This window comes from Pseudophryne corroboree, chromosome 3 (assembly GCF_028390025.1).
Source record: "Pseudophryne corroboree isolate aPseCor3 chromosome 3, aPseCor3.hap2, whole genome shotgun sequence".
NCBI classification, from domain to species: Eukaryota; Metazoa; Chordata; class Amphibia; order Anura; family Myobatrachidae; genus Pseudophryne; species Pseudophryne corroboree.
Window position 1 is genome coordinate 434,874,590 of NC_086446.1, and position 25,290 is coordinate 434,899,879.

A 25,290-nucleotide genomic window follows, 5' to 3' on the forward strand; every position below is an offset into this window, starting at 1 on the left:
CCGGAACCCGGAGACCGCCGGGGGAGAGAGGCGCCAGGTAATCCAAGTCACACGCAGGGACAAGCGCGGCCGCCGCTGCCTGCGATGTGTGACACCGACGTCCTTGCACTTTTAAGGTGGGAGATAAGGTATGGTTGTCAACTCGCAACATCAAGCTCCGACAACCTTCGGCTAGATTGGGACCCAAATTTATTGGACCATTCCTTATCATTAAGAAGGTCAACCCAGTTGCTTTTCGGCTACGCTTGCCGAGATCTCTCAAAATTGGCAATACTTTTCACTGTTCTCTTTTGAAACAGTATTTTTCTTCCAGGAGATTTCCTCGGAGGACTTCCCAGGGTAGATCTCCGGTGGATGTTCAGGGGCAACAAGAGTTCTTGGTGGAGAAGGTTTTAGATTCTAAGCTTTCTCGGGGTCGGCTCTATTTTTTGGTCCACTGGAAAGGTTATGGCCCTGAAGAAAGATCTTGGGTGTTGGATAAAGATTTACATGCTCCCAAGCTGAAGAGGATTTTCTTTCAGGAGTTTCCTCAGAAACCTGGCTCTAGGGGTTCTTTAACCCCTCCTCAAGTGGGGGGTACTGTTAGGCGCGGCGGTCTTCGGCCGTGCCCTGACTGAGCAGCGGTCACGGCCACCGCGCCTCTTTCCTTCCCTGTCCCCCGCACGGCGCCTAGCAACGCCAGGACGCCGTGCGCACGATAGCCGCCGGGTCCCTGGCAACGCAGGACGCCGTGCGTGCAGGGCCGCCGGGTGCATAGCAACGGGGACGCCACAGGTGGACCGCGTTCCCCGTTGCTAAGAATAGTTAATTAGGTTGCTCGTGCAGCAGGGCAGCTGCACGGCAACTAGTAATTAGGGTCTGGGGGCTGGTCCTGCTGGCCCTCCTGCTATTGGCCAGCAGGGCCTTTTTATGTGAGCCAGCACACTGCAGCCCCGCCGGTGATAGCTTCTTGTATGCTGTTCCTGCCTTGCAGAACTCTGTTCCTGTCAGCCGTGTTTGGTGGATCTTGCTCCCTGCCCTTTGGTACTTTGGAGGTCCGAAGCCGGTCCTGGGAATCCTTCTAGTCCTTGCGAACCTGTTTGTCATCTGGGGTTCTCGCCCGGTTTCGTGAGTAGCGGCTTCTGCCGCGTGTTGCGGCCTATGCCGCTTAGTGTTTACTTAACTGTGAATTGGTGCATTTGCGGAGGTTTCCGCTTTCACTGTCCTCCCCGGAACTCGGCGGTGCCGCACATACGTTTAGTTTTTAGGTAGTTTATAGCCCCTAGCGTAGTTGTTTCAGTTAGAGGTCCCCTTGTTATTACCCTGTCTCAGTTCACGCCTTGTCTCTCTTTAAGACCTGAGGGGGCATCGGAGTTGGGCAGACCTAATCTGCCCTTCAAACGCGGCTGCCATGGGCCCAAGAAACCATAGTCGTTCAGGCGTGAATTGATAACACGGGTAAGACAACGGAGGTAGGGTGCTAGGGGCTATTTCCTTCCCATTTCCCAATCCCAGCATTCCGTCTTGGTGCTCAGGACTCACTACATAAGATCTCCCCTGTCCTGAGCATCAGGATCGTAACACTTATCAGACATGCCGCATGGTACTTTTCTATATCTGGGAAAGCTACCCCCCCAGACAGTTTAGGCCGTACAAGAGTCTTCTTAGCAATTTTCGGTCTAGATCCTCCCCACACATATCTGGTCAAGACCTGGTTAAATTTATTATAGAGGAGTCTGGGAAGGGGCCTTGGAATGGCGCGAAACAGGTACATTAATTTCGGCAATAAAACCCTCTTAGCAGCAGCAATCCTACCTAACCAAGACACCTCCTGCAGCATCCACTCCCCAGTCAGCTCAACAAACGCTTTTAATAACGGGGCATAGTTACACTCAATCAAGTTGTCTTCTCTGGTTAAGTTTATCCCCAGGTATCTCAGGGAGCAGGACTTCCAGGCATATTTATACCTATCCTTCAACCTAGAGACCACAGTCGGAGGTATATGGAGTGGGAGGGCTTCAGTTTTATTTGTGTTTAACTTATAAAAAGAAACCTCTGAATAGCTTTGAAGGACCTCGTGCAAAACTGGCAAGGAAGCTTCGGGGTCAATTAGACATAGCAGAATATCATCCGCAAACAAACTAATTTTGTGAGAAATGCCCCCTATAACAGGACCACTAATCGCATCCCGAGATCTAATGCAAGCAGCCAAGGGTTCTATTGCCAGCGCAAAAATAAGAGGGGATAGCGGGCATCCTTGACGCGTGCCATTAGAGATATTAAAGGGTGAGGAAAGGCATCCGTTAACAAAGACCCGTGCACTCGGGGAGGACTAAAGAGCCAAGATAGAGTCCAAGATCCTTCCAGAGAAGCCAAATTTGTCCAGAGTTAATCTCATAAAATCCCAATTCAATCTATCGAAAGCCTTTTCGGTGTCGAGAGACAAGACTAGGAGGGGTTCTGTTCTACCTGCTGCGTGCTCAATCACATTAATCACCCTGCGGGTATTATCCGGGGCCTGTCTGTTCAGTACGAAACCCACTTGATCGGGGTTGATAAGAGAGGGGAGCAGAGGGCTGATACGGTTGGCTATTAATTTGGCATAAATTTTAAAATCCGTATTTAGTAACGTGATCGGTCTAAAATTTTGGACGGAGGTGGGGTTTTTTCCCGGTTTGGGGATGGTAATGATTTGAGCTTCCAGCATCTCTTTAGGGAAGTGGCCTGCCTCTGAGGCTTCATTGAACACCGACAAGAGCACCGGGGCTTTACTCTCCCTAAAGGATTTATAGAAACCGGCAGGATAACTGTCGGGACCCGGGGCCTTATCTGCTGGGAGGGAGTCAATGGCCTTTTCGACTTCAGCTAAAGTCCAAGGCGCACTTAGAGAGCTACAAGACTCCGGCGACAGCGAGGGGAGAGGAAAGTCGCTCAGGAAATTCTGAACATCTACGCCTGTAGGTTGAAAGGTAGAAGAGTCCCCCTTCAGGTTGTATAGTTTGGAGTAATAGGATGCAAAGACATCTGCAATTCCGTCTGGATCATACACTCTGTTACCCCTATCCGAATGGACAATGTTAATTTTTCCTTTAGCCTTCCTACCCCTCAGCTGCCTCGCCAGCAGTCCACCAGCCCTATTACCATAAACATAACATTTTTGATTCAGTCTATGTAGGTTGCGTTGCACCTCCGCTAGATAGAAGACATTCACCGCCTCCCTTGCTTCTTTCAAAGACTTAAGTAGGGCTTTATCGTGCGGATGTGCCTTGTGAGAACTCTCCAGGGAGGCGACTGTAAGCTCAGCTTGTTCAAATTTTTTACGATATGCCCATTTAAGTTTAGCCGCTGTTTGAATTGCCGTCCCTCGTGCCACTGCTTTGAGGGCGCACCACAATGTGAAGATAGACGTCTCCTGGGGAGAGTTCTCAGAAAGATAATAATCTAAGGTGGATTGGATCGCCTGCGTGGTCTCCGGCCGAAGAAGACTGAGTTTACCCAAGCGCCAGGGGGCCGGGGTAACCTTTCTATTATTTATATCCCATTCGATGAATAGTGGGGAGTGATCCGACCAGGACATGGGAAAGATGGTGATTTTACGGATGGACTGTAGGGTCCACTTATCCGCCAATGCTAAATCTATTCTAGAGTAGGATGCGTGCACCGAGGAATAAAATGTGTAATCTCTATCCATTGGATGCTTAATGCGCCAGAGGTCTAAAAGATCATATTCCGCCAGTAGCTGGCTAAAGCCCTTTGCATTCCTATGGAGCTGACTGGAGAGTGAGGGTCGCTTGCCAGAATTATCGACGAGAGGGTCTAAAGTCATATTAAAATCCCCCATTAAAAGTAAAGCACCCTTAGCCAATTGTTGCACCTTAGCGCAGAGTTTCCTGCAAAATGCTAGTTGCTTGGTGTTAGGCGCCTCTTTGTTTTCAAGAGTACCTACTAGAATAAGGATTCTCCCCTCAGGGTCGCAATATTGCGAAGCGAGGGAGAACGGGCAGTGCTGAGATATCAAGATTGCCACTCCCGCCTTCTTAGCCGGCCCGTTAGCCAAATAGCAATGGGGGTATCTCCCATTAGTAAACCGTGGAGGGGCAGATTTAATAAAATGAGTCTCTTGGACTGCTATAATTTGAGCTTTAAATTTATGAAAATAATTTAGCGCTAATCTCCTCTTGTGTGGGGAATTAAGCCCTTTTGCATTTATAGAGACAATGTTAACCATAACGTAAAACTGTTGGGGAATGCGTTTCTAACCACAACCAACTGGCAAGTAAAAAATATGTGTAACACACCCGGACAAAAAAGAGAGGAAAGAGGAAAGAAAAGGCAAAAGAGAAGAGGAATACAGAAAGAAAAAACAGAAGAAAAAAAAACCAGAACATTAACCTCACTCGGGGGTACATTTGGACGCCTAACCATGGCGACTCCAAGTTAAACAGTGGGGGGTAGTGGCAAGCCGCCCGCACCCGAACCTAAGTTAAACTAAATGTAGGCTCTCGACACCCCATCTCTGGGCCCCCGACTGCCACCGGGGGTAAATGAAACTTGAGTACAATTCCCAGCCAACAAGGAATTGTGGGTGGCAGTCGGGGCAGCAGAGACAGACAGTAACCAATGAAATACCGGTGAGGAGGCCACACTGAAAAACATTCTAGAAACATAAGCAACCTCCTCAGATAAACGCCAAGGAGTTGATGCAACGTAGGAATATACGACATGACAAACTAATTAAGAAACATGAAAACAAGGCAAGTGAAACATATCAAACAATACTCAAAATTCTGTAGCCGATGAGGCCCAGTCCCGCTGGAGGCCCCGTTCGGGAGAGGTGTGTGTAGGAGAACTTGCAGAGTTCTATGATGCTAGGATCTTTTTACCCTCCTCAACATTCGTTATAACAACTGTGGACCCTTCTCGAGAGATGAGCAACTTCGTAGGAAATCCCCATCTGTATAGAATGTTCTCTTTCCGTAGCACTGATGTGATGGGGTAAAGAGAGCGCCGTTTCGCCAAAGTAGCTGGGGACAAGTCTCCGAAAATTTGAAGTGAGCCCAAAGCCTCTGACGCAGCATCCGAGGGTCTGGCAGCTTTCAAGATTGCCTCCTTCACATGGTAATAGTGTAACCTCATAAGGACATCCCGGGGGACACCATCGGGGGCATTCCTGGCCTTTGGAAGCCTATGGATGCGATCAATTAAGAAGTCCGCGGGCTGGTTAGAAGGAAGGAGTTTGCTAAAGAGGTCAACTGCAAAATCGTTTAAAGCGCTATTAGCGACATTTTCCGGAACACCTCGTAGCTTTAAGTTGTTACGCGTCGATCTGTCTTCCATATCCGAGAGTTTGTCTCTAAGCGCCGTGACCTCAGTTTGGAGCAGTTCGTGTGAGGAGATTAGGTCGTTGTGAGACGACACCACTTCACCCATTTTCGTTTCGAGGTGGTCGGTGCGGCCTCCAATCTCGTCAATTGATCGCTGGCATTCCTTCATAGTTGCTCTAAATTCTGCCGCGACTTCATCCTTAAATTGCATTAAGAGCTGCTTCATAGCTCCCACCGTAAGCGCTTCGCTATCGGCAATGACGCTGGTGGGTGCAGTGACCGGGACGGGCGCATCTCGAAGCGGTGAGGACACAAGAGCAGCAGGTTTAGAGGTGCCACCCCGTGCGTCCTTTGCTTTAGCGGCCTGGGGAGAAGGTTTAAAGAACGCCACCTGGGAAACAGTTTTAGCAGCCTTATATTTCTTGGGAGGCATAGCAACGTTGAGTGACAAAGGTAGAAGAACCGGAGGCAAGAGGCGTCTGGAGCGTCAATCTCGGAAGGATCCACAGAATTGTCGAGCTGTCATATCATGTCATAAGAGCATTCGGGCGCAGGCGGAGCCTTCTCAGAGCGATCAGAACATAATATTATTCATCCATGTGGACATCGTGGCCGATCGTCTCGGCGGGAGCCGGGAAATCTGCGGTCAGATGAAGTCTGCAGAGCAATATGTATTATATATCCCGCACACTGAGAGAGAAATGTGGGCTATTACATCCAGAGGCCACTAGATGGGGCAGGTGCAGTAGAAAAGAGTAGTGCCAAGTGTAAGGCCGTCTCCCAACTCAAAAAACAAATGCACAGATCCTGCCCCAGGAGCTCCAGGTCAAGAGCAGGGAGGGAACAATGCCAGAGGGCCACCAACCTGAAGAAGCCCCAGTCCAGAGACCCCCACAGCAGCAAAATCACCCTGCTACCTCAGTGCCAGCACTACCTGATGGATTAAAGATGGCCGCCGCGTCTCACTGGCTGTCTGTTCCGCCTCCGTCCCCCGCTGTCCGGCGTCCCTCTGATCTTCTGCCCCGAGGGGTGTCCGCTCCGGAGGGCCGGGGGAAGCTCCCGAGTGCTCCGGTGTTAGTATGCGGGGTCCGCGCCGCTCCCCGGCGCCGCGCTCCCGCCGTGGAGCTCAAGACGCGGGCGCCGGGAGTACGCGAGTCCCCGGCGTCTGCCTGCGTGTGAAGGCCGTAACCTGCAGGAGTGGTTAAAACCGCTCCCCGGCTCCGCAGCCAACACCACAGGGCCGAGGGGACCTACAGGGAAGGACACGGAGCCCCCGGAAAGGTAATCCAGGGGGTGGACACCCCGGATTATTCCAATAAAGAACGCTGGAGAGAGGAGAGCAGCAAAGGCACGTCTGCCCTCTTCTCCAGACAAGCCACGCCCCCCATACCAAGGGTTTTAACAAAGTCCAGGAGGGAAACATTCTTCAAAGGAAGAGGAGTATTAGAACTCGAGGACATACACTAAAACTGGAGGGAGTGCAGGTTCAGGGGAAATTTAAGGAAAACTTACTTCACATAAAGGGTAGTGGACAAGTGGAATAGCCTCCCATCAGAGGTGGTAGAGGCTAAGACTGTAGAGCAATTTAAACATGCTTTAGGCATATGAATATCCTTACAAAGAATTAAGGTTCAAAAAGAGTTGAGATTACCTAAAGGATAAAAAAGGGGCAGACTAGATGGGCCAAGTGGTTCTTATCTGCCGTCAAATTCTATGTTACTATTGTGTCGGCTTGCAACCTTTGTAACATATCTTTTAAGTTGTCTTTTGAAGATTTTATTCTCATACTTGCAGATCATATACTAAATAAATTCTGTTAGTTGATGTAGCATATACTGTGTAAAATTGCGCTGAGTGTGCGGAAAATATGCGCCCACGCATAGGTTTGTCTGCATGTGGATGGATAGGGCACTGGTGTTTTAAGGTCAAGTACAGAAAGGACAGTACAGTTATGTTTGTTTCTGGAACACTTGCAGACCCTGAAAATGCTGTGTATAGGCCAGTGAAAGCTGTATTATACCTAGTTGATCAGGGGTAAATAATGGATGATAATGCTGATGGCAACTGGCGCTAGGGAAACACTTTTGATTGGCTATTTGCTACTTTCACTGTCACTTGGACATAGAATGTGTGTGATTTTGTTTTTTTTACTTACCGTCGTACACTAAGGGGGGCGATTCAAATGTTCTATACACCCCCTGCTGGGCGTCTATACGAATGGGCATATATTAGAGAAATTCAATCTTTGCACCGATCAGATGCTCATTAGCCACATCAGCCACATTTTTTTCTCGCAGCATGTGTGAAAAGTCCATAGTTTGGGTGCCCAAACCAGGACTTTAGATGCCCAGTCAAGGTCTTTAGAGTCTAAAGTTTAGACAGTTTTAGCTGCTTTATGCAGCTAAACCCAGAGATGTTAAGCGTTAATTACTATTGGGTGTCTGATTGCCCAATTTTTCTTGACCACCTCCGGTTCTCTTCTTCTCCAGTGTTGCAGAGAGATCTTCAAGAGACACAGGACAGGAGCTGGTCCAATGGTCAGAGAATGCAACAGACAGGAACAGATGACAGCGGAGCACTGAGCAGGCTGTGGATAAGCTTGGGAGTTTCTGTAAGAGAAGGAAGATCCACTGGAGCTGCTTTCTCAGCGTCAAGAAATTCGCTCTGAGAGTTCGATAAACAAAGGTGGAGAAAAGTAGACCCAGTGGAGTTGATACCGAGATTGAAGGAACTGGGATTATATTGAGAAAGAGTGAGTCTCATTTTTGACTGATTGGATGAATATTCCTTGAAGACAGATTTGTTTATGAGTACAACAAAAAGGTTGTTTGAACTGTTTATTTGCATATTGCCTCAATACATGCACATTACTTATTGCTAAATTGTGCTATACAGACTGATTTATGATTTTCACCATCAAGTACAATTTATGAACACGCTGGAATCCTGACAGGTGGGATGCCAGTGCCAAGCGCAGCCGTCGGGATCAGCCGTTGCGGACGAGCACTTCTAGCTCACCACACTAATTTATTCCCCCTCAAGGGGTGGCGTGGACCACCCCCCGAGTGGGGATTCCGGGCCTTGGTCAGGATTCCGACCACCACAGGGTTTCCCTTGTCTGTTTGGATTTTGGCGTCAGTATCCTGACCACCGGGATCCCAACAGCCGGGAAACTAACTGCTTCCTGTTGGTTCTGTATATCTTACTGTTGCCAACTGAAACACCTCTCTAGCTGTGCATATGGGTGACTATGCTATTTTTGTGTGTGTTTTTTAAAAAGCTTTATTTAAGCTCATATTGCAAACAACTCTTTATCATATTCTCACATACAGTACATATAAGCTTATATAACTAACTACATGTCGTCACATAATGCCCCCCCATCCACTATGGTCCAGGATTCCAAACCTCACTCGGTAAGAATAAGAAAAACAATGTCACTCACGTCCGCCTTCTATGTCTTTCTCCTGTTTCTGTCTCCCTTCTCTCTCCCAGCTCCCGCCATTGCTTTATGGTGAACCTTCAGAAGCTTTAGGCACGCCCTCCAGGAGTGTGGTCACACACCATTGTGACTTTGTAAAAACAAGATGATTTCTAAAACAAGAGGCCACAATTAGAAGGAAGAAGCTTAAAAGTTAGAATAAGGAGAAACTTTTTAACAGAAAGGGTGATAGACCCATGGAAAAGTCTGTCAGCAGGTCTGGTGGAGACCGATACAGTAAAATAATAAAAAAACACACGTATACTGGTAAGACTTAGGGGGTCATCAGGGCTGCCATCAGAAATTGTGGGGCCCGGGACTGACAAAATAGGAAGAAAAAAAGTGAAATAAAAATAAATATATATTCCAAAAAATAATAATAATTCTATGCAGACACGAAGCCACCCCCTCAAGTCTTAAGGCTGTGTATTTAAGGTAGGAATGTTTATTTATTTATTTTAGTTGAAATTTTTAAATTCACCATCAGACACCTTGAGATCTCACCTCATTTTTCTTTTTTTATATATATTTATTATATACACATGCATACATACATGTGCTGCTGTCTGGAGGGCCCAAGATGCTCATGCTGCAGCCTGCCCGCCTCTGTCCCCGCTGTTCTACTGCTGTCCTTCGTCCTCCTTCAGCTCTGCATTGAAAATGTCCCTCTCAAAATGGCCGCCGCCTCAAAGGAGACAGTTAATAAAGATACTAGAGGGCTCCTCTAGTATCTTGAATAACTGTCTACTCTGTGGCGGCGACCATTTTGTGAGAGACTTTTCCAGTATAGAGCTGTAGGAGGATGAAGGACAGCAGCAGAACAGCGGGGATGACAGCAGAACAGCGGGGACGGCATCGGGCGGGCAGGCAGCTGCATGAGCATCCCGGGCCCTCCTCTCTCTTCAGAGAGGCCGGGCCCGGGACAGCTGTGCCCCCAGCACCCCCATGATGGCGGACCTGGGGGTCATACAGACTGGATCGCTGCAGCGGCAGCGATCACAGTCTGAAGCCCTTTGGGAAGTACGCACGCACAGCAGGTGCACTGTGCGTGCGCACCCCATGAAGCCCAGTGAGATGCGAAAGCATCCCAGGGCTGCGACTGCCTCTGCCTGATTGAGAGGAAGAGGCGGTCGCGGGGTGGGAGGGGGCATGCTAACGGCGTTAGAACACTGTTGGTGGGGCATGGTTCGGGCAACACAGGCATGTCCTGACCGTTGCGGGGGCGAGCCGTGGTGGCTGCTTTATGTCACGCTCAGCCGCTGTGACCTGGGACATGGCGGCTAGCCGCCTGCCAGCGAAGCCTGTGATCTACTCAGTGGGTACAGAAGCATCGCCACCGTGCAATGCTTTTGCACTCGTGCGGGGAAGGGAGGGGGGAAGGGGCGGACTAGCCCTGTGCTGGGTGTTCCCCACATGTCTGAGTAACTGAATGTAGATGTGCTAAATTTAGCACATTTACAATCAGATCTGAATGACCCCTTAGATCTAAAATCTAGAAAAGTCACAGTACTGAAGATGGACCTGTATGTATCTTTGACCAAGTTCTGTTTCTGTGTAATTGAAAATCAGTGGTGTGCACTGTTATCACAACTTTTCACACCAAACCCCCATGTAGGCATAACCCCTAGCTCACATCCCTCCCAGACCAAATAATTCCTTCAGTCCACAGAAACCCCCATCAAAATATCTTCTTTACACAGACAAATCATTGCACCACCAACCACTCCCTATGTAACACAGAGACCCTTGCTTCTCAACAGAGACTGTCACCTTTGCAGCCAGAGGTGTAGCTAGGTGCCATGGTGCCCAGAGCAAGGGTATGTTTTAGTGCCCCCCTCCACTGTACTGAATTAAGAGCCTAGCCAACATGTGGTGGCATGTTATATTTGAAAAGAAAACATATTTAAAAATCCTAAATTGGTGATAGGGCCAGTTCTAGACCTTGTGGAACTTAGGGTGCATCAAAAATATAGGAGTGTGGCTACATGGTGATGGGGTGGCCACAGAATAGTATCAATTCACATTAAACAGCACAGTAGTGTCCATTATTCACCTTACATCATACAGTAGTACCCCTTATATACGTTATGCTACATAGTACAGCCCCTTGTTCACAATACACCACACAGTAGAGCCCCCTATACACGTTGCACCACACAGTAGAGCCCCTTATACACATTACAACACAGTATATCTGCTTATACATGGGACAGAGAGTGGTGCTGCAGAAGCCTGGGCAGAAAGAGGTGCTGCAGCATCTGAAATAGACATGTGCTGCAGCTTCCAGAAAAAGAGAGATGATGCAGCAGCTGGGACTGAGAGAGGTGCTGTATCAGCTGGGCAACAAAGGCACTCCAGGTGCTGCAGGACAGAAGTAGCCCTGCTGCACAGCTACAAGCAGACAGTGAGACATATAAAGAGGATGGGCAGAGCTCCGGCATGTGCCGCCTGTCAGTGCGTTCTGCTGTATTGCCTCTGGCCTGCCCTGTCCCCTATCTACTGTATTTTCTGTGCCCTCTCTGCTCCTGCTCTGCAGCTGTCTATACAGCAGCACACAGTGCACCGTGCAAAGGGAAGGTGGTGACGCGTCACGCGCCCTCTAACTTTTTTGGCACCCGGAGCTTGCGCTCCACCGGAGCCACCCTTGCTACACCCCTGTTTGCAGCACAGATACCTCAGTCCCCCACTACTGAACTGAGAAAATTTTCTAGCTGCAGTACCTACCCCCTATGTGTAGTAAATATACTAGTGATGAGCGCCTGAAATTTTTCGGGTTTTGTGTTTTGGTTTTGGGTTCGGTTCCGCGGCCGTGTTTTGGGTTCGACCGCGTTTTGGCAAAACCTCACCGAATTTTTTTTGTCGGATTCGGGTGTGTTTTGGATTCGGGTGTTTTTTTCAAAAAACCCTAAAAAACAGCTTAAATCATAGAATTTGGGGGTCATTTTGATCCCATATTATTATTAACCTCAAAAACCATAATTTCCACTCATTTTCAGTCTATTCTGAATACCTCACACCTCACAATATTATTTTTAGTCCTAAAATTTGCACCGAGGTCGCTGGATGACTAAGCTAAGCGACCCTAGTGGCCGACACAAACACCTGGCCCATCTAGGAGTGGCACTGCAGTGTCACGCAGGATGTCCCTTCCAAAAAACCCTCCCCAAACAGCACATGACGCAAAGAAAAAAAGAGGCGCAATGCGGTAGCTGTGTGAGTAAGATTAGCGACCCTAGTGGCCGACACAAACACCGGGCCCATTTAGGAGTGGCACTGCAGTGTCACGCAGGATGTCCCTTCCAAAAAACCCTCCCCAAACAGCACATGACGCAAAGAAAAAAAGAGGCGCAATGAGGTAGCTGTGTGAGTAAGATTAGCGACCCTAGTGGCCGACACAAACACCGGGCCCATCTAGGAGTGGCACTGCAGTGTCACGTAGGATGTCCCTTCCAAAAAACCCTCCCCAAACAGCACATGACGCAAAGAAAAAAAGAGGCGCAATGAGGTAGCTGTGTGAGTAAGATTAGCGACCGTAGTGGCCGACACAAACACCGGGCCCATTTAGGAGTGGCACTGCAGTGTCACGCAGGATGTCCCTTCCAAAAAAACCTCCCCAAACAGCACATGACGCAAAGAAAAAAAGAGGCGCAATGAGGTAGCTGTGTGAGTAAGATTAGCGACCCTAGTGGCCGACACAAACACCGGGCCCATCTAGGAGTGGCACTGCAGTGTCACGTAGGATGTCCCTTCCAAAAAACCGTCCCCAAACAGCACATGACGCCAAGAAAAAAAGAGGCGCAATGAGGTAGCTGTGTGAGTAAGATTAGCGACCGTAGTGGCCGACACAAACACCGGGCCCATTTAGGAGTGGCACTGCAGTGTCACGCAGGATGTCCCTTCCAAAAAACCCTCCCCAAACAGCACATGACGCAAAGAAAAAAAGAGGCGCAATGAGGTAGCTGTGTGAGTAAGATTAGCGACCGTAGTGGCCGACACAAACACCGGGCCCATTTAGGAGTGGCACTGCAGTGTCACGCAGGATGTCCCTTCCAAAAAACCCTCCCCAAACAGCACATGACGCAAAGAAAAAAAGAGGCGCAATGAGGTAGCTGTGTGAGTAAGATTAGCGACCCTAGTGGCCGACACAAACACCGGGCCCATCTAGGAGTGGCACTGCAGTGTCACGCAGGATGGCCCTTCCAAAAAACCCTCCCCAAACAGCACATGACGCAAAGAAAAAAAGAGGCGCAATGAGGTAGCTGACTGTGTGAGTAAGATAAGCGACCCTAGTGGCCGACACAAACACCGGGCCCATCTAGGAGTGGCACTGCAGTGTCACGCAGGATGGCCCTTCCAAAAAACCCTCCCCAAACAGCACATGACGCAAAGAAAAAAAGAGGCGCAATGAGGTAGCTGACTGTGTGAGTAAGATAAGCGACCCTAGTGGCCGACACAAACACCGGGCCCATCTAGGAGTGGCACTGCAGTGTCACGCAGGATGGCCCTTCCAAAAAACACTCCCCAAACAGCACATGACGCAAAGAAAAAAAGAGGCGCAATGAGGTAGCTGTGTGAGTGTATAAACAGGACATGCACACTTTAACCAACCCATCATTTCAGTGACAGGGTCTGCCACACGACTGTGACTGATATGACGGGTTGGTTTGGACCCCCCCCCAAAAAAGAAGCAATTAATCTCTCCTTGCACAAACTGGCTCTACAGAGGCAAGATGTCCACCTCATCATCATCCTCCGATATATCACCATGTACATCCCCCTCCTCACAGATTATCAATTCGTCCCCACTGGAATCCACCATCTCAGCTCCCTGTGTACTTTGTGGAGGCAATTGCTGCTGGTCAATGTCTCCGCGGAGGAATTGATTATAATTCATTTTAATGAACATCATCTTCTCCACATTTTCTGGATGTAACCTCGTACGCCGATTGCTGACAAGGTGAGCGGCGGCACTAAACACTCTTTCGGAGTACACACTTGTGGGAGGGCAACTTAGGTAGAATAAAGCCAGTTTGTGCAAGGGCCTCCAAATTGCCTCTTTTTCCTGCCAGTATAAGTATGGACTGTGTGACGTGCCTACTTGGATGCGGTCACTCATATAATCCTCCACCATTCTTTCAATGGGGAGAGAATCATATGCAGTGACAGTAGACGACATGTCCGTAATCGTTGTCAGGTCCTTCAGTCCGGACCAGATGTCAGCATCAGCAGTCGCTCCAGACTGCCCTGCATCACCGCCAGCGGGTGGGCTCGGAATTCTGAGCCTTTTCCTCGCACCCCCAGTTGCGGGAGAATGTGAAGGAGGAGATGTTGACAGGTCGCGTTCCGCTTGACTTGACAATTTTCTCACCAGCAGGTCTTTCAACCCCAGCAGACTTGTGTCTGCCGGAAAGAGAGATCCAAGGTAGGCTTTAAATCTAGGATCGAGCATGGTGGCCAAAATGTAATGCTCTGATTTCAACAGATTGACCACCCGTGAATCCTTGTTAAGCGAATTAAGGGCTCCATCCACAAGTCCCACATGCCTAGCGGAATCGCTCCGTGTTAGCTCCTCCTTCAATGTCTCCAGCTTCTTCTGCAAAAGCCTGATGAGGGGAATGACCTGACTCAGGCTGGCAGTGTCTGAACTGACTTCACGTGTGGCAAGTTCAAAGGGCAGCAGAACCTTGCACAACGTTGAAATCATTATCCACTGCGCTTGAGACAGGTGCATTCCACCTCCTATATCGTGCTCAATTGTATAGGCTTGAATGGCCTTTTGCTGCTCCTCCAACCTCTGAAGCATATAGAGGGTTGAATTCCACCTCGTTACCACTTCTTGCTTCAGATGATGGCAGGGCAGGTTCAGTAGTTTTTGGTGGTGCTCCAGTCTTCTGTACGTGGTGCCTGTACGCCGAAAGTGTCCCGCAATTCTTCTGGCCACCGACAGCATCTCTTGCACGCCCCTGTCGTTTTTTAAATAATTCTGCACCACCAAATTCAAGGTATGTGCAAAACATGGGACGTGCTGGAATTTGCCCATATTTAATGCACACACAATATTGCTGGCGTTGTCCGATGCCACAAATCCACAGGAGAGTCCAATTGGGGTAAGCCATTCCGCGATGATCTTCCTCAGTTGCCGTAAGAGGTTTTCAGCTGTGTGCGTATTCTGGAAACCGGTGATACAAAGCGTAGCCTGCCTAGGAAAGAGTTGGCGTTTGCGAGATGCTGCTACTGGTGCCGCCGCTGCTGTTCTTGCGGCGGGAGTCCATACATCTACCCAGTGGGCTGTCACAGTCATATAGTCCTGACCCTGCCCTGCTCCACTTGTCCACATGTCCGTGGTTAAGTGGACATTGGGTACAGCTGCATTTTTTAGGACACTGGTGACTCTTTTTCTGAGGTCTGTGTACATTTTCGGTATCGCCTGCCTAGAGAAATGGAACCTAGATGGTATTTGGTACCGGGGACACAGTACCTCCAACAAGTCTCTAGTTGGCTCTGCAGTAATGATGGATACCGGAACCACGTTTCTCACCACCCAGGATGCCAAGGCCTCAGTTATCCGCTTTGCAGTAGGATGACTGCTGTGATATTTCATCTTCCTCGCAAAGGACTGTTGGACAGTCAATTGCTTGGTGGAAGTAGTAAAAGTGGTCTTACGACTTCCCCTCTGGGATGACCATTGACTCCCAGCAGCAACAACAGCAGCGCCAGCAGCAGTAGGCGTTACACGCAAGGATGCATCGGAGGAATCCCAGGCAGGAGAGGAATCATCAGAATTGCCAGTGACATGGCCTGCAGGACTATTGGCATTCCTGGGGAAGGAGGAAATTGACACTGAGGGAGTTGGTGGGGTGGTTTGCGTGAGCTTGGTTACAAGAGGAAGGGATTTACTGGTCAGTGGACTGCTTCCGCTGTCACCCAAAGTTTTTGAACTTGTCACTGACTTATTATGAATGCGCTGCAGGTGACGTATAAGGGAGGATGTTCCGAGGTGGTTAACGTCCTTACCCCTACTTATTACAGCTTGACAAAGGGAACACACGGCTTGACACCTGTTGTCCGCATTTCTGTTGAAATAGTTCCACACCGAAGAGCTGATTTTTTTGGTATTTTCACCAGGCATGTCAACGGCCATATTCCTCCCACGGACAACAGGTGTCTCCCCGGGTGCCTGACTTAAACAAACCACCTCACCATCAGAATCCTCCTGGTCAATTTCCTCTCCAGCGCCAGCAACACCCATATCCTCCTCATCCTGGTGTACTTCAACACTGACATCTTCAATCTGACTATCAGGAACTGGACTGCGGGTGCTCCTTCCAGCACTTGCAGGGGGCGTGCAAATGGTGGAAGGCGCATGCTCTTCACGTCCAGTATTGGGAAGGTCAGGCATCGCAACCGACACAATTGGACTCTCCTTGTGGATTTGGGATTTCGAAGAACGCACAGTTCTTTGCGGTGCTACTGCTTTTGCCAGCTTGAGTCTTTTCATTTTTCTAGCGAGAGGCTGAGTGCCTCCATCCTCATGTGAAGCTGAACCACTAGCCATGAACATAGGCCAGGGCCTCAGCCGTTCCTTGCCACTCCGTGTGGTAAATGGCATATTGGCAAGTTTACGCTTCTCCTCCGACAATTTTATTTTAGGTTTTGGAGTCCTTTTTTTACTGATATTTGGTGTTTTGGATTTGACATGCTCTGTACTATGACATTGGGCATCGGCCTTGGCAGACGACGTTGCTGGCATTTCATCGTCTCGGCCATGACTAGTGGCAGCAGCTTCAGCACGAGGTGGAAGTGGATCTTGATCTTTCCCTAATTTTGGAACCTCAACATTTTTGTTCTCCATATTTTAATAGGCACAACTAAAAGGCACCTCAGGTAAACAATGGAGATGGATGGATACTAGTATACAATTATGGACGGACTGCCGAGTGCCGACACAGAGGTAGCTACAGCCGTGGACTACCGTACTGTACTGTGTCTGCTGCTAATATAGACTGGTTGATAAAGAGATGTAGTAGTATGTATGTATGTATAAAGAAGAAAGAAAAAAAAACCACGGGTAGGTGGTATACAATTATGGACGGACTGCCGAGTGCCGACACAGAGGTAGCTACAGCCGTGAACTACCGTACTGTACTGTGTCTGCTGCTAATATAGACTGGTTGATAAAGAGATGTAGTAGTATGTATGTATAAAGAAGAAAGAAAAAAAAACCACGGGTAGGTGGTATACAATTATGGACGGACTGCCGAGTGCCGACACAGAGGTAGCTACAGCCGTGGACTACCGTACTGTACTGTGTCTGCTGCTAATATAGACTGGTTGATAAAGAGATGTAGTAGTATGTATGTATAAAGAAGAAAGAAAAAAAAACCACGGGTAGGTGGTATACAATTATGGACGGACTGCCGAGTGCCGACACAGAGGTAGCTACAGCCGTGAACTACCGTACTGTACTGTGTCTGCTGCTAATATAGACTGGTTGATAAAGAGATGTAGTAGTATGTATGTATAAAGAAGAAAGAAAAAAAAACCACGGGTAGGTGGTATACAATTATGGACGGACTGCCGAGTGCCGACACAGAGGTAGCTACAGCCGTGGACTACCGTACTGTACTGTGTCTGCTGCAAATATAGACTGGTTGATAAAGAGATGTAGTAGTATGTATGTATAAAGAAGAAAGAAAAAAAAAACACGGGTAGGTGGTATACAATTATGGACGGACTGCCGAGTGCCGACACAGAGGTAGCTACAGCCGTGGACTACCGTACTGTACTGTGTCTGCTGCTAATATAGACTGGTTGATAAAGAGATGTAGTAGTATGTATGTATAAAGAAGAAAGAAAAAAAAACCACGGGTAGGTGGTATACAATTATGGACGGACTGCCGAGTGCCGACACAGAGGTAGCTACAGCCGTGGACTACCGTACTGTACTGTGTCTGCTGCTAATATAGACTGGTTGATAAAGAGATGTAGTAGTATGTATGTATAAAGAAGAAAGAAAAAAAAACCACGGGTAGGTGGTATACAATTATGGACGGACTGCCGAGTGCCGACACAGAGGTAGCTACAGCCGTGAACTACCGTACTGTACTGTGTCTGCTGCTAATATAGACTGGTTGATAAAGAGATGTAGTAGTATGTATGTATAAAGAAGAAAGAAAAAAAACCACGGGTAGGTGGTATACAATTATGGACGGACTGCCGAGTGCCGACACAGAGGTAGCTACAGCCGTGGACTACCGTACTGTACTGTGTCTGCTGCTAATATAGACTGGTTGATAAAGAGATGTAGTAGTATGTATGTATAAAGAAGAAAGAAAAAAAAACCTCGGGTAGGTGGTATACAATTATGGACGGACTGCCGAGTGCCGACACAGAGGTAGCTACAGCCGTGAACTACCGTACTGTACTGTGTCTGCTGCTAATATAGACTGGTTGATAAAGAGATGTAGTAGTATGAATGTATAAAGAAGAAAGAAAAAAAAACCACGGGTAGGTGGTATACAATTATGGACGGACTGCCGAGTGCCGACACAGAGGTAGCTACAGCCGTGAACTACCGTACTGTACTGTGTCTGCTGCTAATATAAACTGGTTGATAAAGAGATGTAGTAGTATGTATGTATAAAGAAGAAAGAAAAAAAAACCACGGGTAGGTGGTATACAATTATGGACGGACTGCCGAGTGCCGACACAGAGGTAGCTACAGCCGTGGACTACCGTACTGTACTGTGTCTGCTGCTAATATAGACTGGTTGATAAAGAGATGTAGTAGTATGTATGTATAAAGAAGAAAGAAAAAAAAACCTCGGGTAGGTGGTATACAATTATGGACGGACTGCCGAGTGCCGACACAGAGGTAGCTACAGCCGTGAACTACCGTACTGTACTGTGTCTGCTGCTAATATAGACTGGTTGATAAAGAGATGTAGTAGTATGTATGTATAAAGAAGAAAGAAAAAAAAAACACGGGTAGGTGGTATACAATTATGGATGGACTGCCGAGTGCCGACACAGAGGTAGCTACAGCCGTGAACTACCGTACTGTGTCTGCTGCGACTGGATGATAAATAATGATATAAAAAATATATATATATCACTACTGCAGCCGGACAGGTATATATTATATAATGACGGACCTGCTGGACACTGTCAGCAGAATGAGTTTTTTATAGAATAAAAAAAAAAACACCACACAAGTGAAGTCACACGACGAGTGTTTAACTTTTTCAGGCAATCACAATATAGTATACTACTAACTATACTGGTGGTCAGTGTGGTCAGGTCACTGGTCAGTCACACTGGCAGTGGCACTCCTGCAGCAAAAGTGTGCACTGTTTAATTTTAATATAATATGTACTCCTGGCTCCTGCTATAACCTATAACTGGCACTGCAGTGCTCCCCAGTCTCCCCCACAATTATAAGCTGTGTGAGCTGAGCACAGTCAGATATATATACATAGATGATGCAGCACACTGGGCTGAGCAGTGCACACAGATATGGTATGTGACTGAGTCACTGTGTGTATCGTTTTTTTCAGGCAGAGAACGGATATATTAAATAAAACTGCACTGTCTGGTGGTCACTGTGGTCAGTCACTAGTAAACTCTGCACTCTCTACACTTCTACAGTACTCCTAAGCTCCAGTAAATCAGGTCAATCTCTCTCTCTCTCTTCTAATCTAAATGGAGAGGACGCCAGCCACGTCCTCTCCCTATCAATCTCAATGCACGTGTGAAAATGGCGGCGACGCGCGGCTCCTTATATAGAATCCGAGTCTCGCGAGAATCCGACAGCGTCATGATGACGTTCGGGCGCGCTCGGGTTAACCGAGCAAGGCGGGAGGATCCGAGTCTGCTCGGACCCGTGAAAAAAACCATGAAGTTCGGGCGGGTTCGGATTCAGAGAAACCGAACCCGCTCATCTCTAAAATATACCACACCATAGTACTGCAGAACAAAGCCCCATCATTTCTTTTTCCCAGCACTGTTTTACACAGTATTCTTCATACCCATTTAGTCATCTGAGGCACTTGGCTGTATGACTTTAACTGTACAATTTGCCAGTGAATATTTTGTAAACACCAAATTACCCCTGTAATCTATATTTTATAATTCCACCGACTCATTGAAGTTCTAAATCGTTATCAATCGTCACGCATATCTTTCAACTATATTGAGTTTGGTCACTTCGGAAGACATAAACACACCCCTACTGACTGTGCCACAAACCCATTTGGAGACATGTCTGTGTTTTGATTTAGATGTTTAAAATGTTGGGAGGTAATCATTTATGAGGATGATTCATTCAAAGTGACTGCGATTGTGGGCAGCCATGGTAGCCAGATTTACTACCGCATGCTTATTCAGGATCTGATGAAGCTAATGTGAGGGTTTGTGGTTTTCCCTGGCCGCTGCAGCTGTCATCATTAGCAGAAGCTAAATAAAAAATTATTTCCACTCTACTGTACCATGGCCCTCATTCCGAGTTATTCGCTCGTTATTTTCCTTCGCATCGGTGCGATTTTCCGCTAACTGCGCATGCGCAATGTTCGCACTGCGGCTGCGTCAAGTAAATTTGCTAAGACGTTTGGTATTTTACTCACGGCATTACGAGGATTTTTCTTTGTTCTGGTGATCGGAGTGTGATTGACAGGAAGTGGGTGTTTCTGGGCGGAAACTGGCCGTTTTATGGGTGTGTGTGAAAAAACGCTACCGTTTCTGGGAAAAACGCGGGAGTGGCTGGAGAAACGCGGGAGTGTCTGTGCGAACGCTGGGTGTGTTTGTAACATCAAACCAGGAACGAAACTGACTGAACTGATCGCAGTGGCAGAGTAAGTGTCGAGCTACTCAGAAACTGCAAAGAAATTTCTATTCGCAATTTTGCGAATCTTTCGTTCGCAATTCTGCTAAGCTAAGATTCACTCCCAGAGGGCGGCGGTTTAGCGTGTGCACTGCTGCGAAAAGCGGCTAGCGAGCGAACAACTCGGAATGAGGGCCCATATGTCATCTTGAATGGAGTATAAAGGTGTAGGACACGCACATACTGCTCCTGCAAGTTGCCACACATGGTAAATATGTATACATAATAGAAAATAAATAAAAATTCATAGTGCTTTTTTTATTATTTTATTAAATTTGCTATCATCAAATGAGGGCTTATAACCAATCAATAAAAATAATAAAATTAGGCAGGCAGGAGGCAGCTGTTACTGTTGTGCCTAGGGTCGCCCTCACTCCTAAATCCGCCAATGGTCATTAGTATATGCTGGAAGAGAGACATCAGAAGCAGACTTCCCTTCCCCATAGGCACGACACTCACACAAGTCAGGGTGGTTACAAGAGATGAGCAGGTTCAGTTCCCTGAGAACCAAATCCGCCCAAACGTCACCCTCCGAGCCTGGATCCGAGTCAGGCTTGGGTTTTCCCACCTGACTCGGAAACCAGAACGAGGCAAAACGTCATCATCCCGCTGTCGGATTCTCGTGGGGTTTGTATTCCATATAAGGAGCCACGCGTCGCCGCCATTTTCACTCCGGCATTGGAGAGTATAGAGAGAGGACGTGTCGTCAGTGTCCTGCATCAGTTCAGTGGTGCTGTCTTGTGCTGCATCAGTCCAGTCACAGTGGTGGTGTCCTCTACTACCATATGTCCAGTGTTGCTGTATAAGTCCAGTCCATTGCAGTGGTGCTGTGTTGTCCTGCATCAGTACAGTGGTAGTGTCTTGTGCTGCATCAGTCCAGTCACAATGGTGGTGTCCTCTGCTGCCATATGTCCAGTGCTGCTGTATAAGGCCAGTCCATTGCAGTGGTGCTGTGTTGTCCTGCATCAGTCCAGTGGTGGTGTCCCTGTGCTGCTGTATATGTCCAGTGATACTGCCGTATATGTCCAGTGATACTGCCGTATATGTTCATTGATACTGCCGTATATGTCCAGCGGTACTGCCGTATAAATCCAGTGATCCTGCCATATAATTCCAGTGGTACTGGCGTATAAATCCAGTCCAGTGATACTGCCATATATGTCCAGTGGTACTGTCGTATAATTCCAGTGATCCTGCCGTATAATTCCAGTGGTACTGCCCTATAAATCCAGTGATCCTGGCGTATAATTCCAGTGATCCTGCCGTATAATTCCAGTGATCCTGCCGTATAATTCCAGTGGTACTGGCGTATAAATCCAGTCCACTGATACTGCCGTATATGTCCAATGGTACTGAAGTATAAGTCTAGTGGTACTGCCGTATAATTCCAGTGATCCTGCCGTATAATTCCAGTGGTACTGGCGTATAAATCCAGTGATCCTGCCGTATAATTCCAGTGGTACTGGCGTATAAATCCAGTGATCCTGCCGTATAATTCCAGTGGTTCTGGCGTATAAATCCAGTCCAGTAGTACTGCCGTATAGGTCCAGTGATACTGCCGTATAATTCCAGTGACCCTGCCGTATAATTCCACTGGTACTGGCCTATATGACCAGTGATCCTGACATATAATTCCAGTGGTACTGGCGTATAAATCCAGTCCAGTGATACTGCCATATATGTCCAGTGGTACTACTGTATAATTCCAGTGGTACTGGCGTATAAATCCAGTCCAGTGATACTGCCGTATATGTCCAGTGGTACTGACGTATAAGTCTAGTGGTACTGCCGTATAATTCCAGTGATCCTGCCGTATAATTCCAGTTGTAATGGCGTATAAATCCAGTGATCCTGCCGTATAATTCCAGTGGTACTGGCGTATAAATCCAGTGATTCTGCCGTATAATTCCAGTGGTACTGGTGTATAAGTCCAGTCCAGTGATACTGCCATATATGTCCAGTGGTACTGCCTTATAAGTTCAGTGATACTGCCGTATAATTCCAGTTATCCTGCCATATAATTCCACTGGTACTGGCGTATAAGTCCAATGATCCTACCGTATAATTCCAGTGGTACTGGCGTATAAATCCAGTCCAGTGATACTGCCATATATGTCCAGGGGTACTACCGTATAAGTCCAGTGGTACTGCCGTATAATTCCAGTGCTACTGGCGTATAAATCCAGTGATCCTGCCGTATAATTCCAGTGGTACTGCCGTATAAATCCAGTCCAGTGGTGCTGCCATATATGTTCAGTGGTGCTGTCCTGTGCTGTATATTATTTACTCCAAATAAAGGGGTTATTAATATTGAATCCAAATAATTTTCACAGGGTTTGCCTTGTGTGGTGTAGAGATACACTCTCCTGTACCGCATATTGTTATATAACAAAAGTTTGGAGGATAAAATAGGGACAGATTAAGAACCACTTCCTCCTAGTGCTGAAGCTGCTGCCACTAGTCATGACATAGATGATGTAATGCCATCAACGTCGTCTGCCAAGGCCGATGCCCAATGTGATAGTAGAGGGCATGTAAAATCCAAAAAGCCAAAGTTCAGTAAAAAGACCCAAAAAAATTAATTTAAATGGTCTGAGGAGAAACGTAAACTTGCCAATATGCCATTTACGACAGGGAGTGGCAAGGAACGGCTAAGGTCCTGGCCTATGTTCATGACTAGTGGTTCAGCTTCACATGACGATGTAAGCCCTCATCCTCACGCTAGAAAAATTATAAGAGTTAAGCTGGTAAAAGCACAGCAAAGAACTGTGCGTTCTAAGATGGTATCACAAATCCTCAAGGAGAGTCCAAGTGTGTCGGCGGTTGCGAAGCCTGACCTTCCCAACACTTGATGGGAAGAGGTGGCTCCTTCCACCATTTGCACGCCATCTGCAAATGCTGGAAGGAGAACCCACAGTCCAGTTTCTTATATTGAAATTGAAGATGTCACTTTTGAAGTACACTAGGATGAGGATATGGGTGTTGCTGGCGCTGAGGAGGAAGTTGATGATGAGGATTCTGATGGTGATGTGGTTTATTTAAATCAGGCACCGGGGGAGACACCTGTTGTCTGTGGGATGAAGAAGCCCATTGTGATGCCTGGGCAAAATACCAAAAAAGCCACCTCTTCGGTGTGGAATTATTTCTCCACAAATCCGGACAACAGGTGTCAAGCCGTGTGTTGCCTCTGTCAATCTGTAATAAGTAGGGGTAAGGACATTAACCACCTAGGAACATCATCCCTTATACGTCACCTGCAGCGCATTCATCAGAAGTCAGTGTCAAGTTGTGAAACTTTGGGTAAGAGCGTAAGCAGTCCACTGACACCTAAATCCCTTCTTCCTCTTGTACCCAAGCTCCTGCAAGCCACACCACCAACTCCCTAAACGTCAACTTCCTCCTCAGTCAGGAACATCAGTAGACCTGCAGGCCATGTCACTGGCAAGACTGGGGAGTCCTCCCCTAACCGGGATTCCTCTGGAGGATCCTTGAGTGGTATGCCTGCTGTTGCTGCCGCTGCTGTTGTTGCTGCTGGGAGTCGATCGTCATCCCAGAGGGGAAGTCGGAAGACCACTTGTACTACTTCAACGAAGCAATTGACTGTCCAAAAGTCCTTTGTTAGGAAGATGAAATATGACAGCAGTCATCCTTTTGCAAAGTGGATAACTGAGGCTTTGACAGCTATGTTGGTGTTAGACGTGCGTCCGGAATCCGCCATTAGTTCAGTGGGACTTAGAGAATTGTTTGAGGTAGTGTGCCCCCGGTACCAAATCCCATCTAGGTTCCACTTCACTAGGCAGGCGATACCGAGAATGGACAGAGACATCAGAAAGTGTCCTCAGAGTCCTAAAAAATGCAGTTGTACCCACTGTCCACTTAACCACAGACATGTGGAACAGGGCAGACTAAGGACAATATGACTGTGACAGCCCACTGGGTAGATGTATTGCCTCCTGCAGCAACAACAGCAGCGGCACCAGTAGCAGCATCTCGCAAACGCCAACTCGATCCTAGACAGGCTACGCTATGTATCACCGCTTTCTGTAAGAGGCACACCGCTGACAACCTATTACGGAAACTGAGGGACATCATCGCACAATGGCTTACCCCAATTAGACTCTCCTGGGGATTTGTGATATCGGACAACGCCACCAATATTGTGCGTGCATTACATCAGGGTAAATTCCAGCACGTTCCATGTTTTGAACATACAATTAATTTGGTGGTGCAGAATTTTTTGAAAAATGACAGGGAAGTGCAGGAGATGCTGTCGGTGGCCTGAAAAATTGCGGGCCACTTTCGGCATTCAGCCACCACGTGCCGAAGACTAGAGCACCATCAAACACTCCTGAACCTGCCCTGCCATCACCTGAAGCAAGAGGTGGTAACGAGGTGGAATTCAACACTCTATATGCTTCAGAGGATGGAGGAGCAGCAAAAGGCCATTCAAGCCTATACATCCACCTACGATATAGGCAAAGGAAGGGGAATGCATCTGACTCAAGCGCAGTGGAGAATGATTTCCGTCTTGTGCAAGGTTCTCCAACCCTTCGAACATGCCACACGTGAAGTCAGTTCAGACACTGCCAGCTTGAGTCAGGTCATTACCCATATCAGGCTTTTGCAGA

General features: G+C 47.7%; 1 long non-coding RNA gene across 1 annotated transcript in view; it reads left to right on the forward strand.

Moving 5' to 3' along the window:
- Positions 1-25,290, forward strand: part of LOC135055869 (uncharacterized) — a 95,371-nt gene that overhangs the window by 31,665 nt on the left and 38,416 nt on the right. Inside the window, exon 3 of the long non-coding RNA XR_010243832.1 lies at positions 7,793-8,055. This is a non-coding gene — a long non-coding RNA (uncharacterized LOC135055869). The remainder of the gene's footprint in view (positions 1-7,792; positions 8,056-25,290) is intronic.